Below are 21240 nucleotides of genomic sequence, written 5' to 3'. Positions count from 1 at the left end.
ATTTGCATGAGACAAGGCCTGCTAATAAAGATTATTACTCAGGATCACCCTCATTTCCACCACTTATCGCCCCCTTAATAAGCAGGCTGTGACTTTATCACATATCAGAAACAAACTGCACCACAAAGAATTCAATGTGGAAGTCAGAATGGTTACCTGATTACTCCAGCTTACCTTTGCTTCCCAACACCTGATACCAATGTATGAGGGGATGCTCAGTTGACAGGGGTCGGCACGGTGGCACAGTGTTTAGCACTGCTGCCTCACAGCGCCAGACACCTGGGTTCAATTCCCGCCTCAGGCGACTGACTGTGTGGAGTTTGCACGTTCTCCCCGTGTCTGCGTGGGTTTCCTCTGGATGCTCCGGTTTCCTCCCACAGTCCAAAGATGTGTAGGTCAGGTGAATTGGTCATCCTAAGTTGCCTGTAGTGTAGGTTAGGGGTATGGGTGGGTTGCGCTTCGGCGGGGCGGTGTGGACTTGTTGGGCCGAAGGGCCTGTTTCCACACTGTAAGTAATCTAATCTAAATACATCCCATGTCCACAGACATTGGTATCAGGCTTATACTGGCCTCAAAGCATCATTATGTTGCATCTCTGATTCACTTCGAGTACACTTCAGCACTTTAATGTTCTACTTTGAAGCACACTGGCAACTTTCTGTTTTATTCATTTGTGGGTCATGAACTTCATTGGCTGGGCCAACCCTTATTGCCCTTCTCCTGTTGCTCTTAAGAAGATGGTTGTGAGCTGCCTTCTTAAACCACTGCAGTCTGTGCGGTAGTTGACCACAATGCCTTTAGGGAAGGAAGTCCAGGATTTTGACCCAGCAACATTTTCAGAATAGTGTTATATTTCAAAGTCGGGATGACGAGTGGCTTGGAGGGGAACTTGAAGGTGGTGATGTTCCCATGTATCTGCTGTCCTTGTCCTAGCTGGAGGTGGTTTTAGGTTTGGAAGGTGACGTCTGAGGATCTTTGGTGAATTTCTGCAGTGCATCTTGTAGATAGCACTGCTTCTGAGTGTCAGAGGGAGTTGATATTTGTGGATGCAGTGCCAATTAAGCTGATGCCTTTGTCCTGGATGGTGTCAATCTTTTTGAGTGTTATTGGGAGCTACACTCATCCAGGCAAGTGGGGAATATCCTATCACAGCCTGTCTTGTGTGCAGGCTTTGAGGAGACAGGAGGTGAGTTACTTAGCACAGTATTTCTAGCCTCTGACTTGCTCTTGTAGCCACTGTATTTGTTTGGGCTTCTGGTCAATGGTCATCCCCAGGACATTGATAGTGGGAGATTCAGTGATGGTAACACCACTTAATGTCAAGTAGCAGTGACTGGTTAGATTATCTCTTATTGGAAATCGTCATTGTCTTGCATTTCTATAGCACAAGTGTTATTGATGAAGGGCTTTTGCCTGAAATGTTGATTTTCCTGCTCCTCGGATGCTGCCTGACCTGCTGTGCTTTTCCAACATCACAATCTCAGCTCCAATCTCCAGCATCTGCAGTCCTTACTTTCGTTCTGTTACTTGCCACTTGTCAGCCCAAGCTTGGATATTATCCAAATCTTGTTGCACTTGAACAAGGACTGCTTCAGTATCTGAGGAGTCACGAATGGTGCTACAACCTGTACGATCATCGGTGAACATCTCCACTTTTGACCTTATGCTGGAGGGAAGGTCATTGATGAAGCAGCAGAAAATGATTGAGCTTAGGACACTGCAGAGTGTCTTGGGGCTGAGATGACTGACCTCCAACGACCACGACCATCTTCCTATTGTCAGGTATGACTCCAATCACCAGAGAGTTTTCCCCCTGATACCCACTGATTCCAGCTTTGCTAGGTTTCCTTGATGCCACACTTGGTTAAATGCAACCTTGATGTTAAGGGCTGTCACTCTCACCTCCCTTTGGGAATTCAGCTCTTTTGTCCTTGTTTGAACCAAGGCTGTAATGAGGTCAGGAGCTGAGTAGCCCTGGCAGAACCCAAACCTGGCGTCACTGAGGAGGTTGTTGCTGAGCAGGTGCTGCTTGATAGCACTGTTGATGATACCTTCCATCACTTTACTGATGATAGGGCAGTAATTGGTCAGGTTGGACTTGTCCTACCTTTATAGTACAGGACATACTTAGGCAATTTTCCACATTGTTGGGTAGATGCTCGTGTTGTAACTGTACTGGAGCAGCTTGGCTAGGGGAGCAGCATGTTCTGGAGCACAAATCTTCACTATGATTGCCGCAATATTGTCGGGACCCATAGCCTTTGTGGTATTCAATGCCTCCAACCATTTATTGATCTCACTTGGAATGCATTGAATTGAATTGAATTGAAGACAGATATCTGTGATGCTGGGGACCACTGAAGGAAGCCAAGATGGATCATCCACTCAACACTTCTGGCTGAAGATTATAGCGAAAGCTTCAGCCTTATCTTTTGCTCTGATGTACTGGGCTCTTCCATCATTGAGAATGGGGGTATTTGTGGAGCCTCCTTCTCCTCCAGTGAGTTGTTTAATTGTCCACCATCATTCATGACTGGATGTGTCAGGGCTGCAGAGCTCAGATCTGATCCGTTAGTTGTAGGCTGGTGGAATTTTAATTCAACTAGTAAACATGGGACTAAAAATTAATCTAATGGTGACCATGAAACCATTGCTGTAAAATCCCATCTGGTTAACTCATAAAATCTGCCATATTGACTTGGCCTATATCCAACGTCATGCCTACTGCAATCAGTTTATTCTTAATTAACAAAGATTAAATCCTATCAAAGAATACACCCTCAGTTACAGTGCCTCTGGGATTTGGATGCAAAACATCAACAGAAGATGTTGGTTGTGCAGTCATGCTACAGGGCATGAGGACAGCTCACCCCCAAATCCACATCATTAAGAAGTCACACAACATAACATTCACTTTAGGGTCAGCTCTTAATTTAAAGTCATGCAATTCAACTGACCTGATACTTTATTTTGATCTAAATTCTTGCAGTACCTATGTCATCGGAAATAATCTGATTCTACTTTTAAAAAAATGTTGTGTTAGTCAGAGTCAATTCGAATGGTTTATGACTATCGCTTGTAGACTTTTATCAAGAGAAGAGGGAACGTGATAAATAGAACTAAAAAGGAGTTTTGATAGGTGTCAGCTCTCCTGTAAAATAGACTGTATCTGATTCTGTAATCTCCCTCACTAGGGGATGCAAGTGAGCTGCTTATTTAAGGAGGATGTTGCACAGTGATCCATTCAAAAATGCAGAAAAGTATTGAATCATTGAACACGTTTTTAAAATGTCTTTGTTAGGAATGTGAATGCTAAGGGCCCTCAGTAACTCCTTTAGAGAATGCACTGCTTAGTGGAGGACTGGACAAGTAAAACCAGAAAAGGTAACTGCACCACATCAAAACTCAAAGACAGACATCAGTTATAGCATTCTCCATGTTCAGAAGTGCCTGTGAATATTTGAAAGGAAGAAAAATTGCATTGATATAGCAGCTTTCATGGCCAGATGTCCCAAAACCTCTCAAAATGAATGCCATACTTTTGAAGTCGAGTCACTGTTGTAACAGGGGAAACTCAGAAGCTAATTTGTGCACAGCAAGCTCCCATAAACATCAGTGTGATAACATCTGGAGGGTCAATGAACTACCATACTGCATAACACTTTTCGTTCAAATAGAGTTAGGGAATCGCTTATGTCCATCTGAGAGATTGACCTCTTGGACTGACAGCAGAGACGGTGCAGCCTCCTCTCAGTACTGCTCTGGAGTGTTTTCTTAGACGCTATGCTTCAGCCTCTGACATGGAACATGAACTAACATTCTTTCCTCGGCTGGCACAGTGGCTGATTGGTTAGCACTGCTGACTTACAGAGCCAGGCTTCTGGGTTCAATCCCAGCCTTGGGTAACTGTGTGGAGTTTGCACATTCTCCCTGTGTCTGCTTGGGTTTCCTTTCACAGTCCAACGGTATCCAGGTTAAGTGGACTGGCCTTGTTAAATTGTCCTGCAGTGTTCAGGGATGTGTAGGTTAGGTGGTTTAGTAATGGTAAATGCAGGGCTAAGGTGGTAATGGGGAGGCCTGGGAGGAACGCTCTTTGGAGGGTCACTTTGGACTTGAAGGATCAAATAGCCCTCTTCCACACTGTAGGGATTTCATGATTCTGACTGAGGTACGAAGCTGAACCACAGATGGCAGCTAAATGTATTGTGAATCCTTGAATCTAGAATTAAATACAAGAGATGGTTGTAAACAGCATGGGATATTTAAATGCGTAAAATATATTTAGAGAGATGCAGCTGTAAAAGATGTGCCTCGTCACTACAGTAAAATCTCTAAACTAAATTAAACTTGCAAAGAGAAATGTGATCAAGCATGCAGCAAGGAACAAAGTGAACTGAAAATAACTGGTTATATGGATTAGTTTATATATTTAACAGGACACTGTTACCTAGAAAATCTACACAAACTGAATCATTATTCTTAATTTAAAGGAGAAAATGTCTTCTAATCATGCAGCACAAATTGTAAGAGGTGGTAATTTGGCCATTGCAGAAAATTTGAGTCACTTTGAACAAGAGAGGTCTTTAAGGGATGAAAACCTTGACGCTTAATTCCTTCTGCACACCCTTTACAGTGGAGGAGTCCAACATTCAGAGGCAACAGTGTCTCTCACATGAAATAGCCTGGAAAAAAAACGTTATTTGATAACACCAGCAGAGATTGAAATGTGTCTTTGACTTTGCAAAGCACTCCACAGCCAATTGAGTGTTTGCATAATGTATCAAAATGTTACCCAATAAACATCACATGGGTGGACACTGAGTTGGGATATGCTTAGCATTGCTGGCCGAAGGCTTATGTCATAGAACATAGAACATAGAACATAGAAAAATACAGCGCAGTACAGGCCCTTCGGCCCTCGATGTTGCGCCGACCGAAGCCTACCTAACCTACACTAGCCCAATAACCTCCATATGCTTATCCAATGCCCGCTTGAATGACCATAAAGAGGGAGAGTCCACCACTGATACTGGCAGGGCATTCCATGAACTCACAACCCGCTGAGTAAAGAATCTACCCCTAACATCTGTCCTATACCAACCTCCCCTTAATTTAAAGCTGTGTCCCCTAGTAACAGCTGACTCCATACGCGGAAAAAAGTTCTCACTGTCAACCCTATCTAAACCCCTAATCATCTTGTACACCTCTATCAAATCTCCCCTAAACCTTCTTTTCTCCAATAAGAACAGCCCCAAGTGCCTCAGCCTTTCCTCATATGATCTTCCTACCATGCCAGGCAACATCTTGGTAAACCTCCTCTGCACCTGTTCCAGTGCCTCCACATCCTTCCTATAGTATGGCGACCAAAACTGTACACAATACTCCAGATAAGGCCGCACCAGAGTCTTATACAACTGCAACATGACCTCAGGACTCCGGAACTCAATTCCTCTACCAATAAAGCCCAGTACGCTATATGCCTTCTTCACAGCACTATTTACCTGCGTGGTAACTTTTAGAGATAAGCGATAAGCTTCCAATGGATAAAATCATGAGGGGCATGGATAAGGCAAGTAGCAAGGGTCTTTTTCTCAAGAGTGGGGGAATTCAAAACCAGTGGACATATTTTTAAGGTGAGGGGAGAAAATTTTAAAAAGGACATGGGGTCAACTTTTTTACACAGAGGGTAAGGAAAGGTATCACAGTGAGGTTGAGATTAGATGGGGGTAACGGATTTCACATCGCAAGTGGAAAGTTCTTTGTGTGACAATGAATGCAAGAGGGGATGCCAGGAGCAAACGCAAATGAATGTGAGCTTTCAACCGCCAACGATCATCATGACCACAGATCATAACCCTGAAGTAACATGGAAGACCTAGTGTCAAGGAATTTCAACATTCACCAGAAAGTAGTGTGGCAGCACCATTACTGATCAAGCTGGGTGAGTCATAAAAGGCGTCAACCTCACTTTATCAATAGAGAGTACACTCTGTGCCCTTAGCAGTATTTTCTCCAAGTGTTGTTCAATTTAGAGTAGCGCCATAGAGTCATACAGCGTGGAAACAGACCCTTCTGTCTAACTTGTCCATGCCATTCATGTTCCCAAACTAAACTAGTCCCACTTGCCTCTGTTTGGCCCACATCCCTTCATCACATTCAGTTACCATCTTAATGTGTTTTAAATGTTGTAACTGTACCTGAATCCATCACTTTCTCAGCAAGTTCATTCCACGCATGTACCACTCTCTGTGTAAAAACGTTACTCCTCTTGTCCTTTTTAAAATGTTCTCCTCTCACCCTAAAACTGTGCCTTCTAGTTTTGAACTCCCCTTCCCTTGGGAAAAGACCCTTGCTATTCACCTTATCTATGTCCCTCATGATTTTGTAAACCTCTACAAGGTCACCCCTCAACCTTCTACACTCCAGTGAAAAAAGTCCTAGACTACCCAGCATCTTCTTCTAACACAAACCTTCGATTCTCAGCAACATCCTGGTAAATCTTTTCTGAACCCTCTCCAGTTTATTAATGTCCTTCCAAAAGCATGACAACCAGAACTGCATACAGTACTCCAGAAAACACCTCACTAACATCCTGTGCAATCTTAACATTCCAGCTCTTGTACTAAATGGTCTGAGCAATGAAGGCAAGCTTGCTAAATGCCTTCTTAACCATCCTATCCACCTGTGAAGCAAATTTCAAAGAATTATCTACCTGAACCCCAAGGCCTCTGTTCTACAATACTACTCCAGGAGCTGCCATTAATTGTATAAGTCCTGCCCTTGTTTGTTTTACCAAAATGCAATACCTCGCATTTATCAAACTTAAATTCAATCTGCCAATCCTCAGCCCATTGACACAAGTGATCAAAATCTCTTTGTAATCTTAGATAACTTTCTTCACTGTCCACTATATCACCAATTATGGTGTCATCCACAATCTTATGAACCATGCCTCCTACACTAGTATCTTGGTTCAGCAGCTCATTTGGGACAGGAATAGGTCATGGGATAAAGTTGGATAATAGGACTGCTAGGAAAACTCATTATTGATGGTCTACCACTCGCTACCACCTCCTGCCAATGGGTGATGTGTCTAAGGTAAGGTTCCACAAATAAGCCCATGTAGGTTATTGTTTGAGTGCTTTTTGGGACATCTCTTCTAATTTTGGCACATTTCCCAGATGTTAGTGAGGAAGAGTTTGCTGGAACAGCAGGGCTGTGTTTGCTGTTTTTATATTCTGATGCCTTATATGATGATCTATTTGCTTTCATTCCCGAACAATCTGAAACTGGTTTCAGCATAAGTCTCGGCGCAGTCGGGGTTATTCAGTAAGTGCTGTCCAATCATGAATCACATCTAATGTTGGACACTGCTTTGTGTTTTGCTGTTTGGGTATGATCAGTACCTTACTTTTTGCAAACAGTTAAAAGTATATGCTTTTTTGAAATGTTGCACCGGTTTTTGGATGTACAGCCGACACACTTGGCATCAATATGGCACTGAAAATACCACCTTATGCATTTGTGTGATAGACTGAATGACTTTTTGTCCTGACAGCAACAACATGTCCATGGTGAACACGACTTGTGTTGCTCCTGCATAGTAGCTGTAGTTTCCATGACAATGCCTTGTCCAGTCTAAGGAGCAGCCTCCAAAAGCTTATGATTTCAAATATACCTGTTGGACTATAAAATGTGTGACATTTGACTTTGTCCACCCCAGTCCAACACTGACACCTCCAGACCTCGGCCAGTAAGAATCCAATAGAACATTACAGCACAGTACAGTACAGGCTCTTCGGCCCTCGATGTTACACCAACCTGTGAAACCAATCTGAAGCCCATCTATCCTACATTATTCCATTTTCATCTATATGTTTATCCAAAATGATTTAAATGCCCTTAAAGTTGGTGAGTCTACTATTGTCGCAGGCAGTGTGTTCCAGATGGTGGAGGGTTGTTTTTCAAACTGGAGGTCTGTAACCAGTGCAGTGTCACAAGGATTGGTGCTGGGTCCACGACTTTTTGTTATTTACATAAATGATTTGGATGTGAGCATAAGACGTACAGTTAGTAAGTTTGCAGATGGTACCAAAATTGGAGGTGAAGTGGACAGCAAAGAAGGTTACCTCCGATTACAACAGGATCTGGACCAGATGGGCAAATGGGCTGACAAGTGGCAGATGGAGTTTAATTCAGATAAATACGAGGTGCTGCATTTTGGGAAAGCAAATCTTAGTAGGACTTATACACTTAATGGTAAGGTCCTCGGGAGTGTTGCTGAACAAAGAGACCTTGGAGTGCAGGTTCATAGCTCCTTGAAAGTGGAGTCGCAGGTAGATAGGATAGTGAAGAAGGCATTTGGTATGCTTTCCTTTATTGGTCAGAGTATTAAATACAGGAGTTGGGAGGTCATGTTGCGGCTGTACAGGGCATTAGTTAGGCCATTGTTGGAATATTGCATGCAATTCTGGTCTCCTTCCTATCAGAAAGTTGTTGTGAAACTTGAAAGGGTTCAGAAAAGAATTACAAGGATGTTGCCAGGGTTGGAGAATTTGAGCTAAGGGAGAGGCTGAACAGGCTGTGGCTGTTTTCCCTGGAGCGTCGGAGGCTGAGAGGTGACCTTATAGAGATTTACAAAATCATGAGTGGCATAGATAGGATAAATAGACAAAGTCTTTTCCCTGGTGTCGGGGGGTCCAGAACTAGACAGCATAGGGGCCAAAGAGCACTAAGGGGCAACCTTTTCACACAGAGGGTGGTACGTGTATGGAATGAGCTGCCAGAGGAAGTGGCAGAGGCTGGTACAATTGCAACATTTAAGAGGCATCTGGATGGGTATATGAATAGGAAGGGTTTGGAGGGATATGGGCTGGGTGCTGGCAGGTGGGACTAGATTGGTTTGGGATATCTGGTTGGCATGGACAGGTTGGACTGAAGGGTCTGTTTCCATGCTGTACATCTCTATGACTCTATGACTCTAAAAGTCATCTCTAAACCTTCTTCTATCCAATGAAAACAGCCTCAAGTCCCTCAGCCTTTCCTCATAAGACCTTCCCTCCATACCAGGCAATGTCCTAGTAAATCTCTTCTGCACACTTTCCAAAGCTTCTGCATCCTTCCTATAATGCAGTGACCAGAACTGTACGCATTACTCTAAGGGCAATTGCACCAGAGTTGCAGCATGATCTTTTGGCTCCAAAACTCAATCCCTCTCCCAATAAAAGCTAACACACCGTATGTCTTCTTAACAATCCTATCAACCTGGGTGGCAACATTCAGGGATCTACGCACATGAACGCCGAGATCTCTCTGCTCATCTACGCTACCAAGAATCTGACCATTAGCCCAGTACTCTTTATCTCTGTTGTTCCTTCCAAAGTGAATCACCTCACACTTTTCTGCATTAAACTCATTTGCCACTTCTCAGCCCAGCATGGCATCTTATTTATGCAGGAGAAAGGGAGGACTGGAGATGCTGGAGATCAGAGCTGAAAGTGTGTTGCTGGAAAAGCGCAGCAGGTCAGGCAGCATCCAAGGAACAGGAGAATCGACTTATGCCCAAAACGTCGATTCTCCTGTTCCTTGGATGCTGCCTGACCTGCTGCGCTTTTCCAGCAACACATTTTCAGACCTTATTAATGCACCTCTGTAACCTGCAGCATCCCTCAGCACTATTCATAACTCCACTAACCTTAGTGACATCAGCAAATTTGCTGACCCATCCTTCTACACCCTCATCCAGGTCATTTATAAAAAGGACAAACAGCAGTGGCCCCAAAACAGATCTTTGCGATACTCCACTAGTAACTGAACTCCAGGATGAACATTTCCTAACAACCACTAATCTCTGTCTTCTCTCAGCTAGCCAATATCTGATCTAAATCATGAAATCACCCTCCACCTAATGCCTCTATATTTTCTGCAATAGCCTACCGTGGGGAACCTTATCAAACACCTTACTGAAATCCCTGTACACCACATCAACCGCTTTACCCTCATCCACCTGTTTGGTCACCATCTCAAAGAACTCAATAACGTTTGTGAGGCACAACCTACCCTTCAGAAACTCATGTTGACTATCCCTAATGAACTTATACCTCCCTAGATGATTATAAATCTTATCTCTTATAACCTTTTCCAATACTTTACCATAACCGAAGTAAGGCTCACTGGTCTATAATTACCAGGGTTGTCTCTACTCTCCTTCTTGAACAAGGGGACAACATTTGCTATCCTCCAGTCTTCTGGCTCTATTCCTGTAGACAGTGACAACATAAAGATCAAAGCCAAAGGCTCTGCAATGTCCTCCCTGGCTTCCCAGAGAATCCTAAGATTACTCCCATCTGCCCCAGGGGACTTATCTATTTTCACACATTCCAGAATTGCTGACACCTCTTCCTTGTGAACTCAATTAAAGCAGTCTAGTAGCCTGTATCTCAGTATTCTCCTCAACAACATTGTCTTTTTCCAGTGTGAACACTAGCCAAAAATATTCATTTAGACCTTTCCCTATCTCCTCGGACTCCAAGCACCACTTCCCACTACTATCATTGATTGGCCCTAACCTTTCTCTCATCATCCTTTTATTCTTGATATATCTATAGAAAGCTTTATGGTTTTCCTTGATCTTATCTGCCAATGACTTCTCATGTTCCCTCCTGGCTCTTAGCTCTCTCTTTAGGTCTTTCCTGACTAACTTGTAACTCTCAAGCGCCCTAACTGAGCCTTCATGTCTCATCCTGACATAAAACTACTTCTTCCTCTTGACAAGAGATTCAACTTCTTTAGTAAACCACGCTTCCTTGATCAACCATTTCCTCCCTGCCTGACAGGTATATACTTATCAAGGACAAGTAGTAGCTGTTCCTTGAATAAGCTCCACATTTCCATTTTGCCCATCCCCTGCAGTTTCCTTCCCGATCCTATGCATCTTAAATCTTGCCTAATTGCATCTTAATTGCCTTTTCCTCAGCTCTAACTCTTCCCTGCAAGATATGCCTATCGCTTTCCATCGCTAAAGTAAACATAACCTAATTGTGGTCACTATCACCAAAGTGCTCATCTACCTCCAAATCTAACACCTGGCCAGGTTTATTACCTAGTACCAAATCCAGTGTGGCCTTGCCTCTTGTCGGTCTGTCTACATACTATGTCTTCTCCTATAGTTACAGTAAAATCCATGACCAACTTTCTGTGAGAATGTAAGGTTCAGGGCACACTCTGTTCCAAGATCTAGGTGGCAACATTCAATCCTGCCCAGCAATCAGGAAAGTCTTTTTACAAGGCTTTTAAATAGGATATTTCAGGGGTCACTGAAGCGGAGTTCAAAGGTCACTGGCTTCTGGGCAAAGAGCTAGACTCCATGTTAGGCCATTCTCTAGTTAGCTGTACTACTGGAAAGGCAGTTGAATTAAATGTGAAGGTGACTCAGTATGAGGTCAAGACCAGTTAGGTGGCTGTATGCTGTAGAACTCAGACAGGAATTCTATGATTTAATAGACAGTGAAAAACTAGAATTAGGGCTTGGTAAAACTGCAAAACATGTGAAGTGCTCAAAAGAAGCCTGAGCACAATTAGTTGATGAGTCCAACTGGGGAGTCAGCGTTAGACTGCCTATAAGCAGCATTTGCTGGGTGCAACTGGGTGGGATTAGAACTCAAGGAAAAACTCTGGGGCAGTTTTAGCTTGGTGAAGCTACCAGTCAGTAAAGAGCTAGAGTTATGCTTGTGACTGAGAAACTGGCGAGCAGCTTCATAGAAACATAGAAGATAGGAGCCGGAGTAGTCTATTAGATCCCTCGAGCCTGCTCCACCATTCAATATGATCATGGCTGATCATTAAGCTCAATACGTTAATCCTGTCCTCCCCCCATATCCCTTGATCTCTTCAGCCACAAGAACTACATACACCTCCTTCTTGAAAACACATCATGTTTGGCTTCGACCACTAACTGCCGTAGTTTCAGAGTTCTGGGCAGTGCGGACCCAGGAAAGGAGAGCGATCAACCAGAACGAGAGACACTCTCAACACAGTCTGTGACAGAGTGCTCTTGAGAGAGAGTTTCAAGGTCAAACTGTGAAAGAATGAATAACTGTGATCTATTGTGAAGTTAAATGAGATTTGATGACCCCCCCGTTAATATGTAGGAAAATTGCTGAGAAAGATTAGAATTAGTTGTGCTTATTATTTGCTGTGTACTTCAGGCAGTTTTGACCATGCCTGCTTCTAACCTGTATTTTCATTCTCCAGGGCCCCAGATCTTGTACTTTGTCTACTCAACAAATAAGTGCTACTGGTCCCCAGACAGATAACAGCATGAATGTGGCGGTCAGGTCCACAGTCATAATACAGTGTGTAATCAGAGTATGAGATTGGTAGCTCAGGTTGTGGATGAGGTTGTTGACCTGCTCGCTGAGCTGGTAAGTTTGTTCATCACCATCCCAGTAACATCATCAGTGCGCCTCTGGTGAAGCACTGGTGTTCTGTCCTACTTGCTGTGTATATATCTGGGTCTGCTGTTGGTGGTTTTATTGCTGTTATGTTTCTTAGTGGTTGGTATGTGCCCATGTTACCTAGAACGTTTGCAAACAAACTTCCCAGCTCAGCGAGCAAGTCAACAACCCCAGCATAAATTATTGTTTCCTAAGTACAAAAGTTAGCTCACTGAGCTTGAAGGTTAGTATTCAGATGTTTCATCACCATGACTAGGTAACATCATCAGTGAGAGTCTCCAGTGATGCACTGGTGGTACGTCCTACCTTTCTATTTAGAGGTCTTGTTTCTTAATGTTATCATTTCCGGTTCTTTTTTTATTTAGATCCTATTGCATCGATTTAGATCCTATCTGCCTTCCCTTGAAAAAAAGAACTGGAAACGACATCACCCACCTTAAGAAACAAAGACCTATAAATAGAGTGGTGGGACATGCCACCAGCACGTCACCGGAGACTCTCACTGATGAAGTTTCCCAATCACAGTGACGAAACGTCTGAAAACAAACCTTCCAGCTCAGTGAGCTAACTTAAATACTTATCATCAACCTGAACTACAAACCTTCTCAAAAATCACTAATATTGTTTCCTCTTTATGTTAAAACTTCTTGCACATGTCTGGATGAGCGCAAGGTGGAAATCTTTTCACAAAATGTGTCCTTTTTTCATCAATACTGTAATTATTACAGTGCATGTTAAAAGAACATCCATTGCACTTTGCTCCTGAAAATATGCAAAACACAAGCTAGAGATTCTACTGTCGTTTGCAATTCATTTTTTCAGCAAGTTCAAGTTTTCCTGGCTTCCAGTTAGCCGAATGTTCCTTTGTTAACAGTCTTAAAATGGTTGCCTCCTCTTTGCAACACCTCTGTACCTGCCTGATGTTGCAGCCACTCTCTCTCACACCCTTTCTCCTCGCTGACCTTTGCAGCCTCCGTTCCTCTTTCTCTCCCCCACCTTGCAGCCTCACGGGGGCTAGATTCAGTTACTTTGGCCAATTAGAGTCAGGTTGCTGGGCATTCATCCAGATGGCTGAGACTGGCATATTGTAGTTGGTACTGAGGGAAGAGGAACTCCCACTTCTGTGCCACCCCGTACTGAAGGACATCCACGTGCAAAACTGAACACCGATTTTCCCCTGTCTGCCATGACTAGGGTGCAACAAATCCGAAGCCTCCAGCAACAGACCTCCCTCCGGATCCTCCGCTCCACGCTCGCAGCCATGCGCCGCTACCTACACTTCCTGCAATCAGCCCTGCCCCAGCTCAGGACAACACTCTCCCAGACCTGCAAAGGACCTTTGCTGTTCTTCATCCTCAGAAGAATTCATACACTGAACAAACGTTTTTTTCCTAGCCATACTGAACATCAAAGACAGTAAGTACAAAAAACTTTCATGTTACTCACCCCCACAATCCGGATTCCTAGACCGTTCCTGAACCTTCTTGCGACCTCCGGAACCATTCGGGCGCCATTGCCCATGCGGCCACTGCAGCTACCACTGCCGTGACGAACGGTGACATCACTTCCGCCCCCACTGCTGCACGGACAACAGCCACCACCGACCATGCAGCCTCCGTGATCGCCGCCCAGACAACTGCCTCCACGATCGCCAGGAAGACCATCGCTGACAGATATGCAGCCGGCGCGGGATCCACGGCCACTGGGACCAGCGCCGTTTCTGCCCAGAGCGCCATTTCCACCCCTGGAGTTGCTGTTGCCACAGCCACTTCCGCCCCCAGTGACTTCACTCACCTGCTCAAGGACCACACCGCCTGCTATGCCACTCCCACGCTGATCTCCACTCCCACGTTAATCTCTGCCCCACGTTAATCTCTGCCCCACGTCGATCTCCGCCCCCACGACCAACTCCGCCCCACGACCAACTCCACCCCCACGACCAACTCCACCCCCACGCCTAACCCCGCCCCCACTCCCATCTCCAGCCCCACACCAGGTCCTAGCTCCCAGCCCTGCCGTGTTTTCACCATCCTTCCAGAACTACCCCTCTCTGAGGATGAACAATCAGTCCTCAGCAGAGGCCTCACCTTAATCCCCTTCGCTCCCTGATTAACGAGTTCAACATGCGGCGAGACATCAATCAATTCTTCCGCCGCCTTCGCCTCCGCGCCTACTTCTTCAACCAGGATTCTCGCCCACCCTCTGACGATTCCTTCTCCCGCCTCCAACACACCCCATCCACCTGGACACCCCGAACTGGCCTCTTAACTGCCCTCGATCTCTTCATAGCCAACTGCCGCCACGATATTGACCGCCTCAACCTGTCCACCCCTCTCACCCACTCCAACCTTTCACCCTCGCAATGTGTAGCCCTCCACTCTCTCTGCTCCAACCCCAACCTCACCATCAAACCGGCAGACAAGGGAGGCGCGGTGGTAGTTTGGCGCACCAACCTTTACACCGCTGAAGCTAGACACCAACTCGCGGACACCTCCTCCTACTGCCCCCTTGACCATGACCCCACCTCCCACCACCAAACCATTATCTCCAAGACCACTATAACCTCATCACCTCACGGGATCTCCCATCCACCGCCTCCAACCTCAGAGTCCCACAACCCCGCACTGCCCGTTTCTACCTCCTGCCCAAAATCCACAAACCTGACTGCCCCAGCCGACCCATTGTCTCAGCCTGCTCCTGCCCCATCGAACTCATCTCTGCATACCTCGACACGGTCCTGACCCCCTTAGTCCAAGAACTCCCCACCTACGTTTAGGACACCACCCACGCCCTCCATCTCCTCCATGGTTTTCGCTTCCCCGGCCCCCAACGCCTTATCTTCATGATGGACATCCAGTCCCTATACACTTTCATCCACCATCACGAAGGCCCCCAAGCCCTCCGCTTCTTCCTCTCCCGCCGACCCAACCAGTACCCTTCCACTGACACCCTCCTTCGACTGACTGAAGTGGTCCTCATTCTTAACGACTTCTCCTTCCAATCCTCCCACTTCCTCCAAACCAAAGGAGTAGCCATGGGCACCCGCATAGGCCCCAGCTATGCCTGCCTCTTTGTCGGATATATGGAACAGTCCATCTTCTGCAGCTACTCTGGCACCAACCCCCACCTTTTCCTCCGCTACATCATTCATTGTATTGGCGCTACCTCATGCTCCCACAAGGAGGGTGAACAGTTCATCCACTTTACTAACACCTTCCACCCCGACCTCAAATTTACCTGAACTGTCTCAGACTCCTCCCTCCCCTTCCTAGGCCTCTCCATTTCTATCTCGGGCGACCGACTCAACACAGACATTTACTACAAACCGACTGACTCCCACAGCTACCTCGATTACACCTCCTCCCACCCTGCCCCCTGTAAAAACGCCATCCCATATTCCCAATTCCTTCGCCTTCGCCGCATCTACTCCCAGGAGGACCGATTCCACTACTGAACAACTCAAATGGCCTCCTTCTTCAAAGACTGCAATTTGCCCTCCGACGTGGTTGACGATGCTCTCCACCGCATCTCCTCCACTTCCCGCTCCTCTGCCCTTGAGCCCCGCCCCTCCAATCGTCACCAGGACAGAACCCCACTGGTCCTCACCTTCCACCCCACCAACCTCCGGATACATCATATCATCCTTCGTCATTTCCGCCGCCTCCAAACGGACCCCACCACCAGGAATATATTTCCCTCCCCACCCCAATCAGCGTTCCAGAGAGACCACTCCCTCCATGACTCCCTCGTCAGGTCCACACCCCCCACCAACCCAACCTCCACTCCCGGCACCTTCCCCTGCAACTGCAAGAAGTGCAAGACTTGCGTCCACACCTCCCCAATCACCCTCCTCCAAGGCCCCAATGGATCCTTCCATATCCGTCGCAAATTCACCTGCACCTCCATACACATCATTTACTGTATCCGCTGCAGCCGATGTGGTCTCCTCTACACTGGGGAGACAGGCCGCCTACTTGCAGAACATTTCAGGGAACACCTCTGGGACACATGCACCAACCAACCCAACTGCCACGTGGCTGAACACTTTAACGCCCCCTCCCACTCTGCCAAGGACACGCAGGTCCTTGGCCTCCTCCATTGCCAGACTCTGGCCACACACGCCTGGAGGAAGAGCGCCTCATCTTCTGCCTAGGAACCCTCCAACCACACTGGATGAATGTAGATTTCTACAGCTTCCTCATTTCCCCTCCCTCCAACTTATCTCAGTCCCAACCCGCAGATTCAGCACCGCCCTCTTGACCTGCAATCTTCTTCCCGACTTCTCCACCCCACCCCCTCTCCAGCCTATCACCCTCACCCTCACCTCCTTTCACCTATCGTATTCCCAACACCCCTCCCCCAATTCCCCCACCCCCACACCTTTTATCTCAGCCCACTTGGCACACCAGCCTCATTCCTGAAGAAGGGCTTATGCCCGAAACATCGATTCTCCTGCTCCTCAGATGCTGCCTGGCCTGCTGTGTTTTGCCAGCACCACACGTTTCAACTCTGGTGTCCAGCACTTGCAGTCCTCACTTTCTCCTAGGGTAAAACCATGAAGGGCAGTACTGGACTGACATTCTTGTCAAGTAGCATAATGGTCTTTGAAAGATGGCATGGGTTCAAGTATTGCTGGTCTTTCAGTAGCTCTTTGCTAAGTAGTTCCTAGAATGGCAGGTAGTAAGATGGGGCTAGAGCTGGATGTGAGGAAAGCCACAGGTAGTGAATGAGGCACATTTGGTCTGATACAGCTGGAAATGGATTTACATGTATTTGAAAATGCAAGGACTCATTGGGGATAGTCAACATGGCTTTGTGCATGAGAAATCATGTTTCATGAACTTGATTGAGTTTTTTGAAATAGTAACAAAGAGGAACAATGAGGGCAGAGCTGTGGACATGATCTATATGGATTTCAGTAAGGCATTCAACAAGGTTCCCAATGGAAGATTGGTTGGCAAGGTTACATCTAATGACATACAAGGAGAACTAGCCATTTGGATACAGAACTGGCTCGAAGGTAGAAGACAGAGGGTGGTGGTGGAGAGTTGTTTTTCAGACTGGAGGCCTGTGACCAGTGGAGTGCCACAAGGATCGGTGCTGGGTCCTCTACTTTTTGTCATTTATATAAATGATTTGGATATGAACATAGGAGGTATAGTTAGTAAGTTTGCAGATGACACCAAAATTGGAGGTATAGTCGATAGCGAAGAAGGTTACCTCAGATTACAATGGGTTCTTGATCAGATGGGCCAATGGGCTGAGAAGTGGCAGATGGAGTTTAATTCAGATAAATGCGAGCTGCTGCATTTTGGAAAAGCAAATCTTAGCAGGACTTATACACTTAATGGTATGGTCCTAGGGAGTGTTGCTGAACAAAGAGACCTTGGAGTGCAGGTTCATAGCTCCTTGAAAGTGGAGTCACAGGTAGATAGGATAGTGAAGAAGGCGTTTGGTATGCTTTCCTTTATTGGTTAGAGCATTGAGTATGGGAGTTGAGAGGTCATGTTGTGGCTGTACAGGACATTGGTTAGGCCATTTTTGGAATATTGCGTGCAATTCTGGTCTCCTTCCTCTCAGAAGGATGTTGCGAAACTTGAAAGGATTCAGAAAAGATTTACAAGGATGTTGCCAAGGTTGGAGGATTTGAGCTATCGGGAGAGGTTGAAGAAACAGGGGCTGTTTTCCCTGGAGCATCAGAGGTTGAGGTGTGACCTTATAGAGGTTTACAAAATCATGAGGGGCATGGATAGGGTAGACAAAGCCTTTTCCCTGGGGTGGGGGAGTCCAGAACTAGAGGGCATTGGTTTAGGGTGAGAGGGGAAAGATATAAAAGGGACCTAAGGGGCAACTTTTTCACACAGAGGATGGTATGTGTATGAAATGAGCTGCCAGTGAAAGTGGTGGAGGTTGGTATAATTGCAACATTGTACAACTGGATGGATATATGAATAAGAAGGATTTAGAGGGACATGGGCCGGGTGCTGACAAATGGGACTAGATTAGGTTGGGATATCTGGTCGGCATGGACAAGTTGGACCGAAGGGTCTGTTTCCATGCTGTAAATCTCTACGACCCTATTTATTACTCTATAAATTTTGCTAATTCTCACAACAGGAATCCATCCAAAAACTTAGTGCATCTCACACTTAGCCAAATAAATGCAAGATTCATCCCAAATACTTTGTCCTGGTGAGCAATGAGTGACTGGATAGTGACAGACTTTACCTGGTGAAGAAGAATCACTCCAAAAGCTTGTGATTTCAAATAAACCCATTGGACTCTAACCTGGTGTTGTGTGACTTCTAACTTTGTTGACATCAGTCCAAGACCACCGGATGGCTTGATTGTAGCCATCTGAATGCAAACATGAAGTGATAAAGAAAGAAACAAGGCGAGACTATCTGGGTTAAAATAAACACAGAACAAAATGGAGGACAGAAATATGATCTCAAGTTGTTGAACAAAACATTGGGTACAGTAGACTATAAAATGACAATGGAAAGGTGAAGTGGTCTGCTTGAGCTTGCAACAAATGTCTTTTGATGAAAAGTCAGAGTAGGATCAAAGTAGAGAATTTACTTTCATTCACTTTTGGGAGCTGGTCATTGCTAGCTGGGTCAGCATTTATTGCCCATCAATTGCCCTCAAGAAGGTGTGGTGAGCTATTATCTTGAACCACTCATGTTGATGCATTAACTAGGGAAGGATATACATTCTGAAAGTTAGGTTTCTAGCCAGAACTGAGGAACAAAGAGACTGTGGGGTACGAGTCCATCAATCCCTCAGGTTCCAGCACAGGTGGACTAAATGGTCTACATAAATGATGCTTGCCTTCCTTAGCTGGGGCCAAGAATATAGGAACAAGAAGTCTTGTTGCAACTTTATAAAACATTGGTTTGGCCACAGATGGAATACTGTGTGCAGTTCTGCTCACCACACTAGCAGAAAGATGTGGTTGCACTGGAGAGATTGCAAAGGAGATTCTCCAGGATGTTGCTTGGGATGAGAACTCTCAGCTACGAGAGGAATAGGGGTAGATTGTTAGCGTGCAGACGCATCTCAGACCAGAAGGCATTAGATTCAAGTGAGGAGTAAGTGTTTTGGAGGGGATCCGAGAGTGGTAGGGAATGATAGAAATCTGGAATGTGCTGTCTCAGAAAGTGTTGGAGCAGGTCCTTAAACTACACTTAAGAAGTAATTAAAATACTAGGGAAGACTATGGACCAAGTGCAGGTAAATGGGATTAGTATCATTTGGTAGGTAAAAGTGAGGACTGCAGATGCTGGAAACCAGAGTTTAGATTAGAGAAAGCACAGCAGGTCAGGCAGCATCCGAGGAGCGGGAAAATCGACATTTCAGGCAAACGGCCTTCATTAGGAATGGAGGCAGGGAGCCTCCAGGTTGGAGAGATAATTGGGGGGGTGGCGGGGGATGGGGCTGGTGAGAAGGTAGCAAAGAGTACAACAGGTGAATGGGGGTGGGGATGGAGGTGATAGGTCAGAGGGGAGGGTGGGGGAAGGTAGCAAAGAGCACACTAGGTGAATGGGGGTGGGGATGGAGGTGATAGGTCAGAGGGGAGGGTGGGGGAAGGTAGCAAAGAGCACACTAGGTGAATGGGGGTGGGGATGGAGATGATAGGTCAGAGGGGAGGGTGGGGGAAGGTAACAAAGAGTCAGTCCATGGTTGAAGAGCTTCAGGGCAGAGGAGATGACCTGGAGGTTGCAGTGAGAGAGAGACTCACTGAGATTCTTGTGGAGAGAGGAGAACTTCTTCAAGGCAGGCATCCTTGTAAGAGGATTTGCAGTAGGGTTAAAATCAACGAGGTAAAAACAAGGACTGCAGATGCTGGAAACCAGAGTCTAAATTAGAGTGGTGCTGGAAAAGCACAGCAGGTTAGGGAGCATCCAAGGAGCAGGAAAATCGACGTTTTGAGCAAAAACTCTTCATCAGGAATGGAGGCAGGGAGCCTCCGGGGTGGAGAGATAAATGGGGGGTGGGGGGGGAGGGGGGGGGGGGAGAGGGGTTGGTGGTCAGCATATATTAGGCCAAAAGATTTGGTTTTACATTGCTGATTCTATGACACAATACCATTAGGAAGAGAATTCCAGGATTTTAAATTAGTGACACTGAAGAATTCAAACAAGTGACTGGAAGATCAGGGTTAGGAGAGCGAATGGAGATGCTCCACAAAGTGATCACCCGCTCTCTATTTGATCTCACCACTGAAGACAAGATCACATTATGAACTATGAATACAGTCGACTCAATTAAAAGAAGTATGAGTAATTCACTGCTGCACCTGCTGCAGGTAGCCAAGAGTTGCATCTCCTGTACTTGCATGGGAAAGGTGCCTCAGGATAGAGAGGAAACTGAGGGTGCTGCAGTGGCACCGGCCCTAGAGAATGTCTTCCTCCCACATTATCTGTATATTCCCAACCAGCAGCTTGACAGGATACTCAAATACTGGATTACTGGTGCTGGAATAGCACAGCAGTTCAGGCAGCATCCAACGAGCAGCAAAATCGACGTTTCGGGCAAAAGCCCTTCATCAGGAGGGTCTGCTGCATTTGACCCACTTCCTCACCTTCCACACTGCTAAATGTATGATCCTCTGTTATTTTCCAATCTGATGTCAACATTACGCAGATCTAGTCCAGAGGGAGCTACGAAGAGGTGTCAGCGTGCACCACTCTGCTCAGTGCATCAGATAAAAACAGTGTCACTTTTGTTAGTCTCTGGTTTGATTGGAAACAAAAGCAGAAAGTGCTGAGCAGGTCTGGCA

This window comes from Chiloscyllium punctatum, chromosome 1 (genome assembly GCF_047496795.1).
Source record: "Chiloscyllium punctatum isolate Juve2018m chromosome 1, sChiPun1.3, whole genome shotgun sequence".
In the NCBI taxonomy this organism is placed as follows: domain Eukaryota; kingdom Metazoa; phylum Chordata; class Chondrichthyes; order Orectolobiformes; family Hemiscylliidae; genus Chiloscyllium; species Chiloscyllium punctatum.
This window is presented reverse-complemented; position numbering follows the sequence as displayed.